The 20,819-nt window shown below is 45.5% G+C and overlaps 1 protein-coding gene and 1 pseudogene across 3 annotated transcripts in view; one reads left to right on the top strand and one right to left on the bottom strand.

Moving 5' to 3' along the window:
- LOC132488170 (tigger transposable element-derived protein 1-like) overlaps positions 1-15,560 on the bottom strand; it is a 39,383-nt pseudogene extending 23,823 nt beyond the window's left edge.
- TLN2 (talin 2) overlaps positions 1-20,819 on the top strand; it is a 457,102-nt gene that overhangs the window by 24,540 nt on the left and 411,743 nt on the right. The gene's annotated exons all lie outside the window — the stretch shown is intronic.

Raw genomic sequence — 20,819 nt, 5'->3', positions numbered from 1 at the left:
TTACATTTCATAGAGGTGGCCCTCAGGCAGTTGTGAGAGAGGCTTATTTAGCATTTACCTTATGGGAGCCGCCCCGCCCCTTTTCCCTGGTGAGGGGAGCTTGAGTATCCGGGAATCAGGGCTCTCCCTTAGTTCATAGGGGTTCCTAGCTTCTGATGTAGACATTGACCTTAGACAATTCTCTCTCCTCTCTGACCTTAGGATCCACATCTGAAAAAAATGGTTGGACTAAAGCTCTGCTATCCCATGACTTGGAGGCTCTGCTCCCGTTCCATTTCCCCAAGCTGCCATTTTTTCCTCGCTCCAAGCCCAGAGCACCCAGGTCAGACAGCAGTTGCAGCCTGGCTCAGAAATCTTACCAATTCATATACATGTGCAGATCGAGTTACAAACCTGCTTTTCGAGCTCAAGTTTGGAGTGCCTCGGAGATGGCACCAGGTCTAGGGGAACCCCTTGGCAAAGGCTCCTCCTTTTCCCCCAAGACAGGAAGGTCTCGGGGGATAATTCTGTATCTGACAAAATTTGCCTGACACCGCAGCAAAGTCAATCTGATGATACTGGGTTGTGGTAAAGGAAAGTAGTGTTTATTGTGGGGCGCCAAGGAAGCAGGGGCAGCTTGTGCCCAGAAGACCTGAACTCCCTGATGGCTTTCAGGTAAGGGTTTTTAAAGCCAGCATTAGGGGTGAGCCTTGCAGGGTGCGTGATCAGCTCGTGGACCTGCTTCTGATTGGTTGGTGGTGAGGTAACAGGGTGATGTTTCAGGAATCTCAGTCATCAACTTTCTGGTTCCAACTGGTCTGGGGTTTACATTACATGCTTGTGGTCAGCATGTAGTCACCGTCCTCCACCTGGATGGGGGTCTTAGTTTCTGCAGAACAACTCAAAGATATACATCAGAGTGTTATCTCTATCCCTTTGGGAGGAACTAGGAGGCCTGTGACTCTGTTGTTCTAATCATTAACTGCCTGAGTCTGCTCTAGGGAAGCCTAGGAGACTAAAGCTTTTTTTTCTACAAACAGGAAATGGGGGACATGGAGGGACTTTTGTACCTGGGAAGGCCCCGAAGGGTCCTGCTCGGTTTCAAACTTTGCTGTTGTGTCTGGCTCACCCTGCCTTTATAAATTAATTAAAATCACTTAATTTGTCTCTCTCTTTCCCTGACTTGTTTCCTTCAATACCTTTCTTTCCTTTTTCACCTCTAATCAGGAAGAATCTTTGTTTCCTCATCAGCTTAGTTTCTGGGCTTTCTCTAAAGGAAGTGGTAAGTCTTTATGTGCCTTTTAGCCCAAGCACGTTACGCTTCCTCTAATGCCTGAGGAATCTTAGAAAATTGCTTTGCCTTGGACTTATTAAGATCTCGCCAAGGAACTTTGAGTTGAATGACAGTGTTCATGTACAGAAATTTCCTCTCAGATGTTGCTTCCGTTACTTGATCATTCTTCAATTACTGGCTCAGAAAATTCTTTTCCCTGCCTGATTTAACCCTACTGTGGGAACCTCAGACTTGGCATCTGGGTTCTGCAAGAACTCAATCCAGTCTAGACGGAGATTTGTGAAGTTAGAGCTAAGAAAAGCTTCTGAGGACCCCAAGCCTGGCTGTGGGAATTGAGCGTCTGACTCTTGGCCACAACAGTGCCAGTGGTCAGTGAGGGGGCACCACTGGGACAAAAATGTAAAAAGTAACATTTTCAGACCTTTCCCTCCCTTTTATCCTCCTGGTCCCCCTTCCTTCCCCTCCCCATTCATTTTCAGACCAATGTGTGGTTTGTCATCTCCGGTTAGCTGCATTCTGGCTTGTCTTGGATTCTCCTGGTATTAAAGGTAGAGAGGACACAGCATGCCTCCCCTGCCCCGCCCATCCTTGGATCTTGATGTGGCACCGGGAGAAAGGAAGGGTCTTTCTGGGAAGTGGTGGGGCCTTGGGCAATTCCCCCACTGTGGCCAATCTCAGATTCCTTATCTGTTAAGTCCACTTAATGATATGTCACTCAGAAAATGGTGGGGACCAAATGGGACAGTGGCTATTCCACACTCAGTGCAGTGCTTGGCTCACCGTAGGTGCTCTGGGACTCTGCTTGCACTCCCTTCCTCTTGGAGCTGGAGTCTCTCTCCTGGTTGAAGCTGTCAGACTCCCACTCATCCTTAAGAAAGTATGTTACCTGCATATACTGCTGTGGAATCAAAAAGCTCTTCAGATACTCAGGACAACAACAACAAGAAATCCCTCATGCTTTTCCCCTATGAGCAGCCCTCATTCCTTCTGATGATATGAAAAGAAAGCTTTCGGTATGGAGTAATTTGGAAAGAAGACTCCTTAAACCTGTCCGATTATGGGAGCCATTGGCCATATATGGCTGTTGAACACTTGAAATGTGGCTAGTGGGGTTGAGAAACAGAATTTCTGATTTTATATAATTCATTTAAATGTAAATTTAAAACCAGTTTCTCAATTTGGTTATAGGAAAACTTTTAAGTGCATTTGGAATAACGGGTCTGTGAATCAGCCTTTTCAGCTGTGAATGTTATGAAGCTGAAATACAGATCATGCATTTCCAATGAAGATTTAGCATCCAAACTGAGAAGTGTGCAGTAAATATAAAATACACACCAGATTTCAAAGACTTGGCACAAAAGAAAGACTGTAAAATATCTTATTAATGATTTTTTTATTGATTAAATGTTGAAATGATAATATTTTGGATATATCAGATTAAATAAAATATATGACTAAAAGCAAGTTCACCTATTTCTTTTACTTTTTTAAATATGGCTACCGGGAAATTTAAAATCACAGGTATGACTCAAATTATATTTCTGTTGGGTGGTTACCGTCTTAGACCTTGGCATATCAGAAGCAGGCTTGAAGGCTGCAAGAAAGCAGCTGGTGCCAGAAGTTCCTGGAGAGACTGACGCTTTCTGGGGTCTTCCTCAGTGACATGCATAAATAAGGAGCCGAGCTGGCCACTTACCAATTCCAAACCATTGGAGCACCGTCCTGATCTTAATACAGTGTCCTCCTGGGGGCAAGATGGGGAGAGCATCCTTTTCGTAAAGTTTACTGTGTTCCAGGAGGAACCCTAAATTCTGTTTTCTGACAGCTCTAGGGGCTCCTCATTTCTATCAAGTCTACTTCCCGAAAGACGGGCCTCCCCCAGGGCTCTTTGAGGTTCCTTGTTGATCCAACTTTGCTTCCTTCTGATTTTTTATGTGAGGCCCCCAGTCAAGGAATAATAACACCAATCAACTTTATAAAGCTGGAAAATTCAAAACACTGACACACTTTATAGCAGACATGCTTGAAAGCCATGTGGTCCAGAATTTGATGCATTCATAGTCAAGTTGTGGGCCAGGAAGTACTCTGCCAACTAGTTGTATTGCATTTAAAATTTTTTTAATGCTATACTTTAAGAAGTAATGAAGTTTGAGTTGAATAAATATTTTCAATAGAGTTTCATACCACTTTGGGTGATAATGGTTAACCAATCCTAACTTAAAAATTGGTTGAGTGTATGTTATTCGGTCAATCAGAAAGCATCCTTTGAGCACCCCTATGTGTGGGCTGTCCTGCTTGGTGTTTTCTGAACATAGAGGCGAGTGTTTAACGCTGTCTTGCTAGTTGGGGAGGTTAACACTTACACCTATACCTACATCTGCATAAAAAGGAAAACAGCATAAGGTTGTATATGAAACTTAGAATGTATGTTACTCATTTTAGGGTTGTGGAAGAAGGAGTGATCACTGTGGTCAGGGAAGATTTTAGGAACTCATTCTTTGTATGAGACTTGCCTGTCTGGGGGTTTGGAGTTTCTCAAAGTAGAATCCAAGCATCGCCTGCATCAGAGGTGAATCACCTGAGGTGATTGTTTAAAGTGCAGACATCTAGGGTGGAGGTGAGGCCCCAGAATTTGAATTTTTAGAACCTTTCCACTCCCCGAATGTACATACTAATGAGTGCATGACTTCAGATTGTTTCTTGTCTAGAACATTGAAAGCAGTTATTTGCTGTTAATTTAAAATCACAGTTTTTATTGTATTACTGTAATTGTCTTTTCTCGAATTACCTGAGTAGTAGGTCATTTACACTGCAGCTTTTCAGAGCCCGTTAACCAGAGTTAAGAGCAGTCCTGGAGATCTCCAAATTGAAGGCACCAGGAATTTCTTTTCTTAGGAGTTGTCCTCCCACCGTTGTCTACCCGTTGGTCCTAATCCTGTCCCCTGGCACCCTAGCAGCAATGTAGAAATGCCTCCCACAGGAAAGCCCCCATGTCCCATTCCCACCCTCAAGCCATCTTTTATCTAGGCTAAATGTAGTCCCTTTTATTCAACCCATCTTCAACAACTCCTCATATGTGTGGTTTCTGGATTGTTTACCTTCTTGTTTCCATCCTTTGGCCACTGCTTCTCAACCCTGGCTGAGAGACTAGTTCTCCATCCAGCTGGAGAACCTTGTAAGCTGGCAGTGCCTGGACCCTCTCCTAGAGATTGGTTTAGAGAGTCTAGTGGAGCACTGGTCTTTAAAACCAGTATGGAATAACCACCCAATCAGTCAGACAAGCCCACAGGCAGCTGCCCTAGAGGCCTCCCATGTGGTCCGCCTAAGTGCAGAGCAGCGTGGGGCTGGCTTCTCCCATGAGGAGGAGGAGGTTGTCCTGATGCAGCCCAGAATCACATTAGCTTAGAAGGTCATCAGGAGAGGGTACGGCCTGTGTGTCTCCATGTCACCAGAGCCCCATCCCTGTATCTGACCTATAATAGGTGCCCTGCAAATATGTATGAATGAATGGATGGTCCCTGAAACCACAAATCTTTTCCACATGAACTGCCCGTAAAAATCAGATATCCCCTGTCTACTGATGAAATTCTTTTTTTTTTAATTTTAAAAATTCTATTGAGGTATAGTTGATTTACAATGTTGTATTAATTTCTGCTGTACAGCAAAGTGACTCAGTTATACACATATATATATATAGACATATTCTTTTTCATATTCTTTTCCATTATGATTTATCACAGGATACTGAATATAGTTCCCTGTACTATATAGTAGGACATTGTTGTTTATCCATCCTATATATCACAGTTTGCATCTGCTAGTCCCAAACTCCCAATCCATCCGTCCCCCAAGCCATTCTCCCCCTTGGCAACCACAAGTCAGTTCTCTATATTTGTGAGTCTGTTTCTGTTTCATAGATAAGTTCATTTGTGTTATATTTTAGATTGCACATATAAGTGATTTCATACGATATTTGTCTTTCTCTTTCTGACTTCACTTAGTATGATAATCTCTAGGTCCATCCATGTTGCTGAAAATGGCATTCTTTCATTGTTTTTATAGCTGAGTAATATTTCATTGTGTATATGTATACCACATCTTCTTTATCCATTCCTCTGTCAGTGGACATTTAGGTTGTTTCCATGTCTTGGCTATTATAAATGGTGCTGCTATGAACATAGGGGCGCATGTATCTTTTCAAATTATGGTTTTGTCTGGATATATTTTAAGACATCAAATTCAGGGCTGTAATGGATTCTTTGCTTTCACCTGGTAATGTTCCCTCTCTGCCACAGCTGACCTAGATGGTAACTGTAACTAGATGTTGTCTGAGTAGCAGAATGGTTAGAAGCAAAGGCTTAGAGCCCGACCACCTGGATTTGAGTCCTGATTCTAGTGGCACAACTTGCTGCTTGTTTAAGTTCTTAACTGTCCACACCTCACTTTCCTCATCTGTAAAATGGGAATAATAACAGTTACCGGCCTCAGTGGGTTATGGTGGGATTAAATGAGATGGTGCAGGTAACGCACTTAGCACGAGGCCTGGCAGAGTAAGTGCTCACCGATTATTTCTCTTAAGCCTAAAGATGGTAGTGGCAGGATGGTGGTGGGGAGCGAACTTATATTGTGGTTTGCTGTGCCCTGCACTCCCTTACTAATTAACTGTGGATTGGGTTTCCCTGGGAGGCAGCTGGAATTGTGAGTGGCTGTAGGACGGACAGGAAGCTAAGTGGTGAGGTCTCAGACAAGCTTGGTCCTGTCTTTTTTGAGTGAGGTCTGCAGCGGGTAGAAGGGGTGTAGTCTGAGGCTGGCAGGAGATGGCAGGAGAGCCGGCCTCGCACCCGCAACCAGGCTGCTAGGTCTCCAGCTGGATAGCTGGCTTCCTCCTGAGGACTGGCTGGTGCGTCTCCATTTTGACTGCTTATTAGGCCCACCTGGGAGCTTTTAAACCATGCCAGTGCCCAGCACCCCGCCTACCCCCACCCTGACCAATTTCACCTGTAACACCATTGCGGCAGCCCAAGCAGGTGATTTTCATTTAATTATTTTTTATTTCTAATTTTTATTTTTTGGGGGCCGTGCCGCATGGCATGTGGGATCTTAGTTCCCTGACCAGGGATGGAACCCGCTCCCCCTGCAGTAGAAGCGTGGAGTCCTAACCACTGGACCACCAGGGAAGATTACCCCCACTGCCGCAGGTGATTTTAGTGTGCGGCGAGGGATAAGTACCCGTGGGGCTGAGTGAATGCTGAGGATTTGCGTCGTGGTCTCTTAGTGTGCTCTGAGCTCTCTGCTTGGGATGTGCATCCACCGAGCAGCCTGGTGAGCCGCCCTCTCTCGTGGGACCCCTTGACCTCATCTCACAGTGGAGGTAAAGTGGCATTGACTGCAGTGGTATTGTCTTGCAACAGACCCTTCTCTGCACCCCACAGTCTGGGTGGAGTTTCACAAGGGACATTTCCCAAGAGGGTTGGAAGACGCTGGCATCCATGTGTCTCAGTCCGTCAGTCCCATGTTTTAGAGAGTAAGTCTCCCTGCTTTGGCATCGTCTCCTCCTGTAGCTAGGGCAACATATTTGTGCTTTATTGTGTAAGCTGTGTGGCAGCTTCTGCATGGGCTGTGTCCTTCTTGGGTAGAATGAAGCCTTAGGAAAATGCTGATACACCAGGGTTGCCTGCCTGCCTTCTTTCTGCAGGACCCATTTGGTAGGTAGCTTTTGCCTCATTGCTTTGAGTGATAGTTGCTGCTGCTACCTTGCCATCCCTGTTTTTGGGGAGAACTCCTCATTGGCCCCCATATAATAAATGATTGTTCGTAGACAGCCTTCAGCCCAGACCCGTGTCAGAACTCCTGGGACGCATTAAAACCACCAACTTTTCTTTTCTTTTTTTTTTTTTTTTTTGCAGTACACGGGCCTCTCACGGTTGTGGCCTCTCCCGTTGCGGAGCACAGGCTCCGGACACGCAGGCTCAGCAGCCGTAGCTCACGGGCCCAGCCGCTCCACGGCATGTGGGATCTTCCCGGACTGGGGCACGAACCCGTGTCCCATCGGCAGGCGGACTTCTCAACCACTGCACCACTAGAGAAGCTCCACCAGCTTTTTTTTTTTAAATTAATTTATTTTTATTTTTGGCTGCGTTGGGTCTTAGTTGCTGCACGCAGGCTTTCTCTAGTTGCCGTTAGCGGGGGCTACTCTTTTTTGCGGTGCACAGGCTTCTCACTGCGGTGGCTTCTCTTGTTGCGGAGCATAGGCTCTAGGTGTGCGGGCTTCAGTAGTTGTGGCTCACGGGCTTAGTTGCTCTGCGGCATGTGGGATCTTTTTTTTTTTTTTTTTTTTTTTTTTGCGGTACGCAGGCCTCTCACCGCTGTGGCCTCTCCCGTTGAGGAGCACAGGCTCCGGACGCGCAGGCTCAGCGGCCATGGCTCACGGGCCCAGCCGCTCTGCGGCATGTGGGATCTTCCCGGACCGGGGCACGAACCCGTGTCCCCTGCATCGGCAGGCAGACTCTTAACCACTGCACCACCAGGGAAGCCCGGCATGTGGGATCTTCCCAGACCAGGGCTGGAACCCATGTCCCCTGCATTGGCAGGCGGATTCTTAACCACTGCACCACCAGGGAAGCTCAAAACCACCAGCTTTTTGTTTCTGTCTTGAATTTCCCTCTCAGGTGTCCTGACCAGTTAAAACCATGTCTTTACTGGGCAAGGGTGGGCAGAGTTGGTTATGGGAATTGCCTTTCTCCAGCGCATGGGAAGCCTAGAACATGACCCAGGCAGATGCATTTGCATGGAAGTGTTGGTCCTAGGACCCTGCCTGGTGAAGGCCTGGAGAAGCTGGTGATGTGGTGTCTGAGAAGTAACTCCTGCTGTCACTTGCATGCTCCTTCCAGGCCTTTCTGTGGGGCTGTAAAGTGCCTGTATCACAGGTTAAAGTAAGGGAAAGGTACAGCCTGCAACAGTTCACCTGTCTTCTCCCCTCTTGTGATGCTACCATTTTAGCAAACACTAGGCCCTGTAGCTCAGGAGATGCAGAGGGGCAAAGCCGTTGCTGCCCTGTTGGGGCCTCTGGCCCAGCTTGGAGCTGTGTGGGTACTCCCGTGCCTGGGCTCTGCCTGGGAGGGAGGTGGGCAGGATCTGGGAGAGCGGAGGACACCTGCTGTGGGCAGGGATTGGGATGGGAGAAGAGGGCATGTGGACAAGAGCCATTCAGACCCAGATACACCTCAGTGTGGACTGGCTAGTGAATTCTTTCCATGGTAATGGGGACTGAGACTCAAAGGTGGACATTTATCTAAACTCACTCTTAGATTTTTGGTGTCACTGGACAGGGGCGCTGGGAGCAAGCTGGTCCTTCAGTCCTGTTGTCTGCTGTGGTTTCCCATTGGTCTGCAGCACGTGTGTGTGTGTGTGTGTGTGTGTGTGTGTGTGTGTGTGTGTGTGTGTGAATTCCTTCAGCAGACATTTTTCTGGGAGGCCCTGCCTTGTGGTGAGTGCTGGGGACCCAGAGTAGAGCTCAGTGCCAGCCCTCCAGGGCTGGGGCGGGGGTGTGATTCCAAAGCCTGCTGGGCCACATGTGGTTTGGGAGCATCTGGGTCGGAAGCACCTTGTATGCTTGGTAAATAGCAGAATCTTCTACCCCATCCCAAGCTACTAAATCCACATGTTAAGCAACCTCCCAGACACCACCTCTGTATTCCTAGTTTACCGCAAAGCTTGAAAAGCTTAGCTCTGGGGGTGTTGCCACCACTTGGGTGAGAAATATTAGGGACCTGGATATTATGGTGGCAAAAAGGCTAGAGAGGGGAGAGGAGGGGCTGGCTCAGGGGGTCTTCATGAGGCAGAGTAATGGACAAGTGAGTGATTGCAGGTGTGCCGCAGGGCCTGAGGCTGTTAGCTAGGTGCTTCCATGGGCATATCAGGGAGGCGAGGGCAGGGTTCCCTGCGTGTTAATCTGGACGGCTGTGCATGTTCGCCTGCTGTTGTCACACGTGTGAGGAGTTATGGGTCTGAGGGGCAGGGATGGGAAATCTTGGGTTTCCCAGGAACTCTGGTGGGGCCCCTGCTCAGATTTATGTCTGGGCACATGGAAAAGATCTGTGTGGTGTTCTCTTGCTTTCATCCTCTTTGGCCAGGCTTCTTTCTGCCTTGGCCTTGTCTTAGCCCCCGTTCTGAGATACTGTCTACTTCCTGAGCTTTGGGGGGGAGCCCCCAACCCCCATAAGTGGAGCTTGAAGGTGACAGGAAGGGGCAGCAGAGGGGAAAAGTAGGGGTGAGAGGTCAGCAGAACTTGGCCATTGCCGGGTTGGAGGTGGGTGGGCACCCTGGCCTGCTGCCCCCTGCTCCCCTTTAGCAGGCCCAGCCCTGTGGGTGCCAAGGCCCAGCCTCCCAGGTGTCCCAGAGGTGTTGCCCCTGAACCCTGCTGCCAGTCTTACATCAATTTCATTTAACCCAGGGTTTCTCAACTTTGGCACGATTGACATTTTGAGCTGGTTAATTCTGTTGGGGGCTGGGGGAGGGAGGCTGTCTGGTGCATTGGAGGATGTTTAGCCGTGTCCCTGGCCTCAGCTCACTAGATGCTGGTAGCACCCTCCTCCCTTACTATGACAACCAAACTATCTCGACATTATCAGATGTCCCATGGGGGGCAAAATCACCCCAGTTGAGAACCACCAACTTAACCAACATTGAGTCCTTTTTCCATTTTGGGCATCAGGGGTTGAGCAGTGAACAAACCCAGCCCTGCTCACTTGCTGGCGGAAGCTGGAAGTCTGCGGTGCAGGGGCAGTGCCCACGAGGAATATCTTAGACCTCCAGCAGGTGTAATGGCTTGGAGTCCTGGTGTCATGGGTGTGGGTCTGTCTGCAGGTGTTGCCTCCGACTGCTCCGTCCTGGAAAGGGATTCAGGGCACGGTGTTGCGGTGGAGCTTGGCTTTTCCCTGCAGCTACCTATGCTGCTTTTTCCAAGAACAGCCTTCCTGCTACACTTAGAAAAAAGGGAGACAAAACTTATTTTGTATGTTCTTTCTTTCCCTTCTTTTTGATAATGTGGCCAAGTTAAAAATCTGCACCAAACCTTTGTGGGGGGTCTGTCCCAGAAGAAACCTGCCCTTGGTACCCACCCGCCTTGGGCTTAACCTTCTTGTCCATCAAAGATCCTGCTGCTTCCCTTGGCTGCCTGCTTCATCCCTCAGGCCATGGTTGGAGAGGAGTCTCTCTGACCCACAGATCAGGTCAGACTGTCCTTTGCCTCTGTAGGGCCCTTGGGATCCAGATCCCTGGTGAGCCCGGCCCTGCCTCTGTGCGCAAACTCTGGCAGTTTCCTTTCCCTGCCCTCTTGACTGGCCAACAGACAAGTAAATTGGATCTCAGCTTGGGGCCTCTCCCTGACTCCCTGTCTTGGTGCCCACCCTTCAATCACTGTTAGAATTTCCTCAAAGCGACTTGAGGAGTGTTCCCAGGACTGGGCCCAGTACTGGGTACTTGGAAGGCATCATTAAATCTTCGTGGGATGACTGATGTGTGTTACCCCTCACTGCTGTTCGGACTTGGCTCTCAGAAGGGAGGATCCATGGGGCCCACAAGTGGTTGAGACGTCAGAACCCTCAGCCTCCTTTGCTTGGACATTCATCCCCTGCCCGTCCTCCCCTCCCCCCGTCCTATTCTGATGGTCTCTGGTTCCCTCAGACCCATTTTCATAAGTCTGTTCCCAAGAAAGGGTGGGAGATTCATTTACTTGTTAGAAGACAAATGACATGTAATAATTTAGAATGTTACCTTTCCTTGGTAGATTGGCATGTTTACGGAGGATTTCAGGAATTAGGTGGAGTAAGGGGAGGGGATGGGAGGGGAGGGAGTTGCATCTGGCCATGGTAGCTTTAACTCTAGTGACAACTAACCTGCAACTTGGGTTCACGGAACAGTAAAGGTTTACAACCAGAAACACTTTTTGTTTGTTTTCCTTCGTGGATGCACAGACATTTCCTTCTTCATTTGGTTTCTGTGGCCTGTGTTTAATGTAGACAGAATGTTTGTGTGTCTAGGATTTATCTTAAGAACAACAGTAGGAGCAGAGTTGTACACTTAGTTCAAGAAAGAAAGTACAGGAAGCTGACCTGCCTTGACCGCTGGCCATTCCAAGGACAATTTCACCCTCTGCCCGCTGTATCCAGAGTGGGCAGCTTCAGCTTGGTTTTCCATATTCACAGCAGAATCTCTTTAGATTCTTTCCCACTACTGAATATGCCTCTCAGAAGAAAAAAAGCTTTTATTTTTTGGCAGTGCACGCAGCATGTGGGAGCTAAGTTCCCCAACCTGGGATTGAACCCATGCCCCCTGCATTGGAAGTGCAGAGTCTTAACCGCCGAACCACCAGGGAAGTCCCAAGAGAAAGCTTTTAAAAAGAGTTAATTGTGTTCTTTTCTCCAAAAGGATAGTGTGTGGTACCTCTGGGAGAGGCATTTGTGTATTGATGACCGTGCCAAGTGTTGTATGTCCTGTGTTAAGTTGCAAGCGTGGGAATTCTGAGAGTGCCACTGTTTCCTGTAGGTCAGGTTATAACGTGTTCCGTAAGTTATTAGTAATAGGAATTTAGTATGCATGAATTCCTGATCCTGGTTGATCTTCTAGAATCACCTGGGGGAACTTTGAAAATGCAGACTTAAACCCCACCTGGACTCAGTGAATCAGGTCCTCTTGGGGTGAGACCTGGGACCCTGTTTTTCAAAGTGTCCCAGGGGAGACTTCTGTGTGAAGACAGGCACTAGAACAGGTCGCAAATCTTGACAGGTCACCAGGCTCCCTGCCCTTGTTGCTGTGTCCTGGGGATCGGGGTGAGTCCTGAACATCCCATCCCCTCTGGGGGTGCAATGATTGTGATGGTACTACCTTAGGATGGTGGTGGAGAAGATGCCTGGTAGCAGCAAATTGCGAGGAGGGCTATGTGGGTATGATGGTCTCATCCAGGGTTATCTGATGGCTGTACTGGGAAGCCAGGAGAGTGAACTGATTAATCCATTCAAAAACGCCCAAACCCTTCCCTTCAGTTGCTTTAAAAATCTAGAGTCCTAAGTTTATAAGAAGCACGTGTGTTGTAATTGTGTATAGCTTACTCTTTGTTGTGGTTTCTGGCAAACATGGTTTCATTAAGAACGGTTCCTTGCCCCTACTCACTCCAGACATATCTTGATTGTCCAGGGTTTAGTTATCCTTTAATTTTTGGCTGCCAGATTCATAGTTCAGGGGGAATTTCACTCTGGTCAGTGTATATAAACACCAGTGACTTTCAGAGAAGCCAGGGAAAGGAAGCAGCTTGGAAGTTTTCTTGTGCTCTAACAGTTTGGATTAGTTTTTGGGGTAGAAGCTGGAAGATGTTCCGACTGTCTCCTGGTTAAAGTACACAGGATGATTTGGTCATTTTTATTTTAATTGCAAATTCCTAAAACCTTGGGCACACCAAATATCAGAAACACTAGAAACAAACATAACTAAATGCTGGAATATCTGTACCTCTGTTCAACTTCCTTGGCAAGGATGATGCAGCACAATAATTCTGATATTTTTCCAGGAAGGATCTTATCCTTTCATCTTAGAAGTGATCTAAGATCAGTGGTTAGGATTTCTATGTGATAGATATAAATGCAGAAATTTCCTGAAACCTGGTCCCAACTGAAAAAGGTTTTGGTTTTATAATAATTCTAATTTAATGGTACTCTAAAAAGCTAATTTACTCTGGTCTTTGAGGTTTTTTGGAATATTTAAAAGTGTACAGGTTTTTAAAAATTGAATAGTTTATATAATATATAAATTGCAGGTGTACAATATAGTTATTAACAATTTTTAAAGTTTATACTCCACTTACAGTTACTATAAAATATTTGCTATGTTCCCCATGTTGTACAACATATCCTTGTAGCTTATTTTATACCTAATAATTTGTACCTCTTTTTAAAAATTTATTTTATTTTTAGCTGTGTTGGGTCATTGTTGCTACATGCTGGCTCTCTAGTTTTGGTGAGCAGGGGCTACTCTAATGTGCGATACGTGGGCTTCTCACTGCGGTGGCTTCTCTTGTTGTGGAGCATGGGCTGTAGGTGTGCGGGCTTCAGTAGTTGTGGCACGTGGGCTCAGTAGTTGTGACACACAGGCTTAGTTGCTCCGTGGCATATGGGATCTTCCCAGACCAGGACTCGAATCCGTGTCCCCTGCATTGGCAGGCGGATTTTTAACCACTGTGCCACCAGGGAAGTCCCTAATTTGTACCTCTTAATCCCCTCCCACTATATTGCCCCTTCCCCCTTCCTTCTCCCCACTCGTAATTCCTGGTCTGTCCTCTATATCTGTGAGTCAGCTTCTTTGTTTTATATTCACTAGTTTGTTGTATTTTTTAGATTCCACATAAGTGATGTCTTAAGAGTATTTGTCTTTCTCTGATTTATTTCACTTAGCATAATGCCCTCCAAGTTTGTCCATGTTGCTGCAAATTTCATTCTTTTTTCATGGCTGAGTAGTATTCCATTGTATTTATATACCACATTTTCTTTATCCGTTCATCTGTTGATGGACACTTAGGTGCTTCCATATCTTGGCATTTGTAAATAATGCTGCGATGAACATAGGGGTGTATGTATCTTTTTAAACGGGTCTTTTGTTTGTTTGTTTGTTTGTTTTTTTCAGATATATACCCAGGATTGGAATTACTGGGTTCTATTTTTAGTTTTTTGGGAAACCTCCATACTGTTCTCCACAGTGGCTGTACCAGTTCACGTTCCTATCAGCAGTGTACGAGGGGTCCCTTTTCTCTGCATCCTTGACAACATTTATTATTTGTGTTCTAAATGTATACAGGTTTAAAAAAAATTAGGTGTCTGTTAGTCACAAGTATTTACACATTCTGAACACTTTTATTAGATTTTCTAGCATAAGCAATAATTGATGCTATTGGTGTTTTAAAGGGAGACAATTCCATTACAGTTTAATTGACTTTGGGGAACATACCATTGTCTGGAAAGTTAAACAACTATTTTGTCTCTTAAGTGGAGAGCAAATTAGTGAGTTTGAAAACAGTATACCTGTTTTATTGGGTCATTCATGGTTCAATTTAAACTATAGAGAAACTAGCAAAACCAACTCTACAGCTGCCATTTCCTGTCCAAGCTCTCCCTGCCTAGAGAATGTTGACCCCAATTAGGACTGTAGCTTTTATTTTCTTTCCTAGACTTTTGTCTTCTGAATAGCACTTAATCTGGGTTACTTGGGGGTAAGCAGTTTGTGTTGGGAAGCTTAGCACTTGTGTGAGTTAATGATTTGCAGTCACATTTTTGGGCACAGTGGCTTTGCTTCTGCAGTAGTTCAGATGAGTGCTGGAGAGATCCCATCCCACTGTTGGAGACTCAGTCAACGCAGCTAGTAAATATTCATTGAGTGTACAGTGGTGCCCTGCCTTTTAAACCCATGTGGATTATTAACATAGTATAAACATGGCTCAATACTTAACAATCAAGCAGTGAGATTGTTAGGGGCAGCAGTTTCAAGGTAATGAAGGAGGATGAATAATTCAGGGTAAATTGCTCTGGACAGTTACTGAGTAATCATCAGTTTTAGCCAGCGGAGAGAGCAGTTTGGTGTGGAAGTCTCGAAGGCTTCCTGGAAGAGATAGGAAAGGCTATAAAGCAGGAGAAAAACATGTTTTCTTTCAACTCTTCCCAAGATGGTGGTTGTAATTTGGATTATCAAGCACAAGAGAGGAGCTGAGGGACTGGCTACCTTGCTCTGGGTTCTTGTTGAGAAATGATGATCTTGAGTTGTCTGTGGCACTCCAGGTCCACAAAGTGGCCTTGAACAGGTCGGCATCTCTCTGTGGGGCTCAAGCAGAGGACTGTGCCTACCCAGAGTCTCCCTGAGCCTTGGTTACTCCTGAGGGGACAAATGGCAGTGTATGTATGTGCCCTTGGATGAGGGCAGTATGTTTATTTACATGTATGTCTAAAGTGAACATTAAAAAAAAGACCTAGTTCAATAGCATTAGGGTTTTGAATCTGCGATGAGTGCAGCACAGCCCTAGGGGTAAACGCCTAGTTAAGTCCCAACCCTCTTCCCTACATATTTGCGGATATAATTTGCCTGTACACTGACATATTAAACATGAAATCAGGCAATTACATAATTAGGCAATTGAACCATGTGCCATACCCTCAGGACACCAGAACAGCCCCCTCCGAGGCTGAGTGGCTACAACTGTGACTGTACTACTTGTTTGGTTTCTCAGGGGTTGTGCCCAGGAGGACCACATGTCGTCTCAGACTCTGGAATTTTGAAACCAAACATTGACAACTGGCTTGTTTTGCGTTTGGTGGTTCAAGCTTGGATGCTGAAGGGATCTTAAGAACTCAGCAAATAGGAATTTGTGTAGCTTTCTTGAGCTTTCCCCATTTGGAAGAATGTGCGAAGTGGGGAAAGGGAATATTGCATCAGTTGGTCCATAGGTACAGAAATAGAAAAAACGAGAAACTTCGAGAATGGGAGACCTGAAACTGATGCATATCCAGTTCTATGCCCCTTGTCAATGGATTTGGTATTAATGTTTTCCGGATTTCATTTCTACTGAACAAAATGTTTGGGATAGGAATGCACAGGGGGTAGACCTATCCAGGCCTCAGGCCCTGAACATGGCCCCAAGCATATTGCTTGCCATGGGTCAGTGGGATACTTAGGGAGTATCTCCAGGAAGGGGACACATTGCACTTTTAGCTCCAGAAATGCAGATACCAAATTCACCTGTGATTCAGAATCATAGCAGGCCTCATTCTGTTATTAATAGTGGCTGGGCTGTGTTCATTCAGTGTCTATATACATGTGTGGTTAATTAAAATTTAATACTCTGCGTTTATTAGGTTTTTCATAAGAGAAAATCTCTGGAAAAGAAGTACAGTAAACATTACAGGAAAATAATCCTCCACTTGAAGAGAAAATGACTTGGTGTGACAGTGGGGAAAACGAGGAGCAGTTACAAGTTTCTAAGATTCCCTAAAGTATTGTTTCTGAGCTGTGGAGGGCTAGGAACCAATATGTGAATCTGTGAGTGAATTTTGTAATCTAACCGTGTATATGAAAATGGGCATGAGATGTTTCTTTCCTTTCTTGTCTCATGTTTCTGGAAAACTTGTATTTTTCAAAGGTAAATATTACTCATCCACTATTTATTGAGCAACTACTATGTACCATGCAACATGCTTCAGCCACACTTACCTTGGGCTAGAAGTATACAGGGTACCATATACATGTACCATATACATATGAGAACATGTGTGAGAGCACTTTGAAAAACTTGCCAAGGCATGCTAATGTGTGTTAGGTGTTTTTTTTTTTATTTATTTTTTTACCTTTATATATTTTGAGGTTTAGGTTCTTAGAGGCCAGGAAACTGCAGAAGGTGTTGTAATGAGCTCTGACTAGGTTGCTGGCAACTTCCTAGAAGTCATTTAGCTAATTTGAATACTTAAATTACTCATGGCCAAGTAGTAGTTTTAAATCTAAGTTCCTTTGGTTTATTCACTAAAATGTGTATTTACAAAATTCTTGTGCTTCCTGTGAAAATCACTGACTCCAGAGAATTGCTTACGATTGGCAGGAGACAGAGACACGTGTGCTCTCTAGTTTACTACGCACCAAGGAAGAGCCCTTTCCAGGCAGGATTTTCTCATCCAGATGTGTTTGACATGATTTCTGAAATAGACCACAGCTTAGGTCACTGGGTTTCTATTTTAGAGAGTTGTGTTGAAAGAGGCATTGGGGAACAGGCCCCAAATAGCAGGACAGAAGTGGTGAGACGAGTCCTCCTAGGGTGAGGAACTCAGTGTCTCCACCCAAACACCCAGGGAGTTGAAACTTCAAGGACAAACAGTGCTGTTTTCTGAGAAAAAGACTGCAGCCCTCGTTAGGCTCTGGCTGGGCAGTTCATTCAGCGGCTGTCACCTGTAGCTGTTGGCCACGGGCACCCAGGGGACAACCTGGCACAGAAGCCTGAGACTTTTTACTTTGTAACCTCTCGTTCTATCTTTATTAAATCAACTCCAGTGCTGTGGTCACCCTCTGGACTGACCCTTTCCTGTGGTCCAGGAGGACCAATTCTCCCAAGTTCTAAAATCTGCCAGGGCCTGCTGAGACCCAGAGGACAGATTCCCTGTACCAAGTACTGTCACCAGTGTAACTCTCTGGGGCATGACCTCTATTTCTAGGCTTGGTGTTGGCAAGTCTCAGGTATTTGAGTTTTTTGTTTAAGTCCTCTTGCCTGTGGCCTGTGAGTGTGTGCCCTACTGGCCTGGGGTCTACTTGTGGGGTGGGTCGTGTGCTCTGCTTTTGAGTTAAGGTTGTCATCCAGGGTCTTTGCTCACTAGTGGCCTCTATACACAAGGGCTCCTGTTCTGGTATGAGGGACATTTTCTCATCATGCCCCTCTTGGTTCCAACCTGGTTATTTGAATCTTAGTGACTCAGGTCTCTTGTCTAGTTTCTCTTCCCTTCTCAGTAATTTGTACTTCAGGGTCATTTGTCTTCCTTCCCTGTTTCTAATATGTTTATTTTTGCAAAGGTAAACTTGACATGTGGTGAAAATTTCAAACTGTAGAAAGAGGTATACGATGTAAAGTAAGTCTCCCTCCAGCCCTTGTCCCCTAGAAACCAAGGTCTCTTCCCAAAGATGACCGCTATTAGCAGTGTCTTGTATATTCCAGAAATAGTCTGTGTATGCGTATTTATTATTCCTTCCCTTCTCTCCCTTTTTCTATCCTGTCCATGAATGGGGTATTCTTTGTACTCCTTTGTACCTTACTTTTTAAAAAAACTTACCATTATAAATCATTTTATATCAGACTGTAGATGAGCCTCATTCTGGAACAGCAGTACAGTGTTCCATTGGATCTTCTAACTGGCTTCCTATCAATTGATGTTTAGCTTGTTTCCCATCTTCTGTTCTTTTATACATGCTGTTGATGCAAACACATACACACTGGCATGCAAATGTGAACGCATTTGTGGGATACACTGCTAGAAGTAAAATGGTAGAGTCAGAGAGTGTGTTCATCTTTAATTTGATATTTGCCAAACTGTCCTGCAAAAAGTATCGATTGTTTAATCAACAGTGTATGATTTGTCTGTTTCCCTACATCCTTATGAACACAGTGTGTTATCAAATTTGGTATTTACCACTCTGCTGGGTAAAAATGGTATCTCATGTATTGATGGTGTCACAATCGTATCTCACTTATTGTGTGTGAGCTTGAACATTTTTTCATGTGCTTAAGTCATTTGTATTTTTCTGTTACCTGTGAGTTCTTTGCTCATTTGTCTGTTGTGTTGTTGGATCTCTTATTGATTTGTATTTGCTTTTTACATAGCATGGAAGTGAGTATTCTGTTACATAATGCAAATACTTCCCCCATTTGACTTTGTTAGGTTTTCCCTGCAGAAAATTTAATTTTTATATGTAGTCAGACTTAATTCATTTATGACTTGGGGGTTTTGTATCATGCTTCATGATAATGTTTTTTTCTGCCTTCTTTACTCCCTCAGGATCTTCTTGTGCCTAATTCTTTCAAAACTTATAGACACCTCTCTCCTGACTTCCATTATCCTCTGCATCACAGATCTTCTAAACTCCTGTCTGACCTTCAGTTCTAATTAATTCTGCCTTATTGTTTGCTCATACACTGATTTATCGATTCATTGATTCAGTGTTCCCTATAGGTTCCAGGCACTGCTCTGTATGTTTGGGATACGGTGGTAAACACAGCAGGCATCCACCCTGTCCTCACAGAACTAGTTTAAAAGCTTAGCCGGGATGTGGGATTCACTCCAAGAGTCACTGAAACTGGGATGAGGGCTGATGGAGAACTAGGAGTCCTACCCTGGTCTGGGGTGGGCTGGTCATGAGGATGTTCAGGAGGGCTTCCTTGAGAGCATGTGTCTGAGTGGAAACCTATAGCCTGAGTGGACATTGTCCAGACTCAAGGGAGTGGGTGGCAGGGTGTCAATGCAGTGGGACCACAGGGCCTTCCAAGTCGAGGAAGCTGCCGGGCAAGGCCCTGGGGTGGGAGGGGCTTATTGTGTTAGAGAAACCAGAGAAGGCCAGGGTGGCTGGTGGAAGCCCCTGAGAGGAGGCTCAAGGGGCCTGGAGGAGCCTGGTTGCTGGGGGAGGGTCTCAGGGGCTGTTTAGGGCTTTGGTCATTTGCTCCACAATTCTTTGATTCTATGATTTCTCTTTCATGTGCACCCTCTAACATTTCAGTAGAATTTCCAAAACATTTGTTCAATGGACTTTTGTCACGTTGGCTTTTTGTTATTTGCATGCTTCTGTTTTATCTCTTATTGATGATAAGCTGCTTTAGGAAAAATACCATCAAGACCTCTTAAAAGAGCAGCTCCCATGCTGGTGTACAGCCTGTCAGTGGTCCAGGAGTATTTCCTGATCAGTACATGCATCAACAGCCGCGTTAGGAGTTCAGTGGATACACAAATGGGTTTCATCTTCAGTTTCATATCCTGGTGATTGGAGCTGGCTGCTGAGAGGACTTAGGTGAGAGAGATCATGGGGCCAAATCAGCTTCTGTGGCCAAGAGTGTGGTGATGGATTAGTAATGTCTGCCATGTTACTGGGAGTGGAAGTTACTGTCATGCTGCTGTTTCTTTTGCCATATGTGACCTGGAACATTAATTATAAAGACAGGTACTCCTTTGCCCTGCCCCTAGGTATCTGTTGGCACAAGTAAATTTGGGCAAGGGTCATGGTCATAGCTCTGTTGCTTTGTGGGTATGTGGATCCATCTCCTTACTGACATGCGCTTTTACCCAGCCTCTGCCTAAGGGTACTAACACCTCTTGTAGGTGAGGTTGCCTTTTTCCCCCCATGTGACTAGATATTTTCAAAAAGCTCCGGGATTTGTGTGTGTTTGTGTCCACCAAATTGGCACAACAGCTTCTGCATCCCTAACTATATTTTCCCCTTGAAATGACCAGAGTTAATAGCAGTGTCTGCAAAAATGTATTGATTAACACAGCTATGAATCATTTATGCTACAACTGTCAGTGCAACGAATTGATTTACAGGCTTGAGGGTGTAGGAGGAGCACCAGACATCTGTAGTCCATCCCCTTTCCCACCACCGCCTCTGGTGGGAGCTGCCCCGGTCCTGACAGCTCATGGGGAAGACAGGCATTAGAGAGGATGTAGTGGGATGAGCTCGGGGTCAGAAAGCATTCATCACAAGCCAGCCTTGGTCAGAAAGTCAAAGTTACTTCCAGGATATCTGGCAGTGAGCCGTTGTTTGCTGCTCTAGAAATAGTCAACAACATGACCTAATCCGGTAGTCGTTTTTCATGGAAAACGGGACACTGGGGAGCAGCCAGACCACCTCCTTACTTTTTTTTTTTTTTTTCTTCATTTGCGAGAATATTTAAACAGACTATTCCAGTTTACCCTGTGGAAATAAGTGTATCCTTTCAAGTGAAAGACAACCTTGCCTGTAAAGGAAGGGCTCTCTGGAAGGTCCCTATACA

This window comes from Mesoplodon densirostris, chromosome 4, assembly GCF_025265405.1.
Source record: "Mesoplodon densirostris isolate mMesDen1 chromosome 4, mMesDen1 primary haplotype, whole genome shotgun sequence".
Lineage (NCBI taxonomy): Eukaryota > Metazoa > Chordata > Mammalia > Artiodactyla > Ziphiidae > Mesoplodon > Mesoplodon densirostris.
This window is presented reverse-complemented; position numbering and strand designations above follow the sequence as displayed.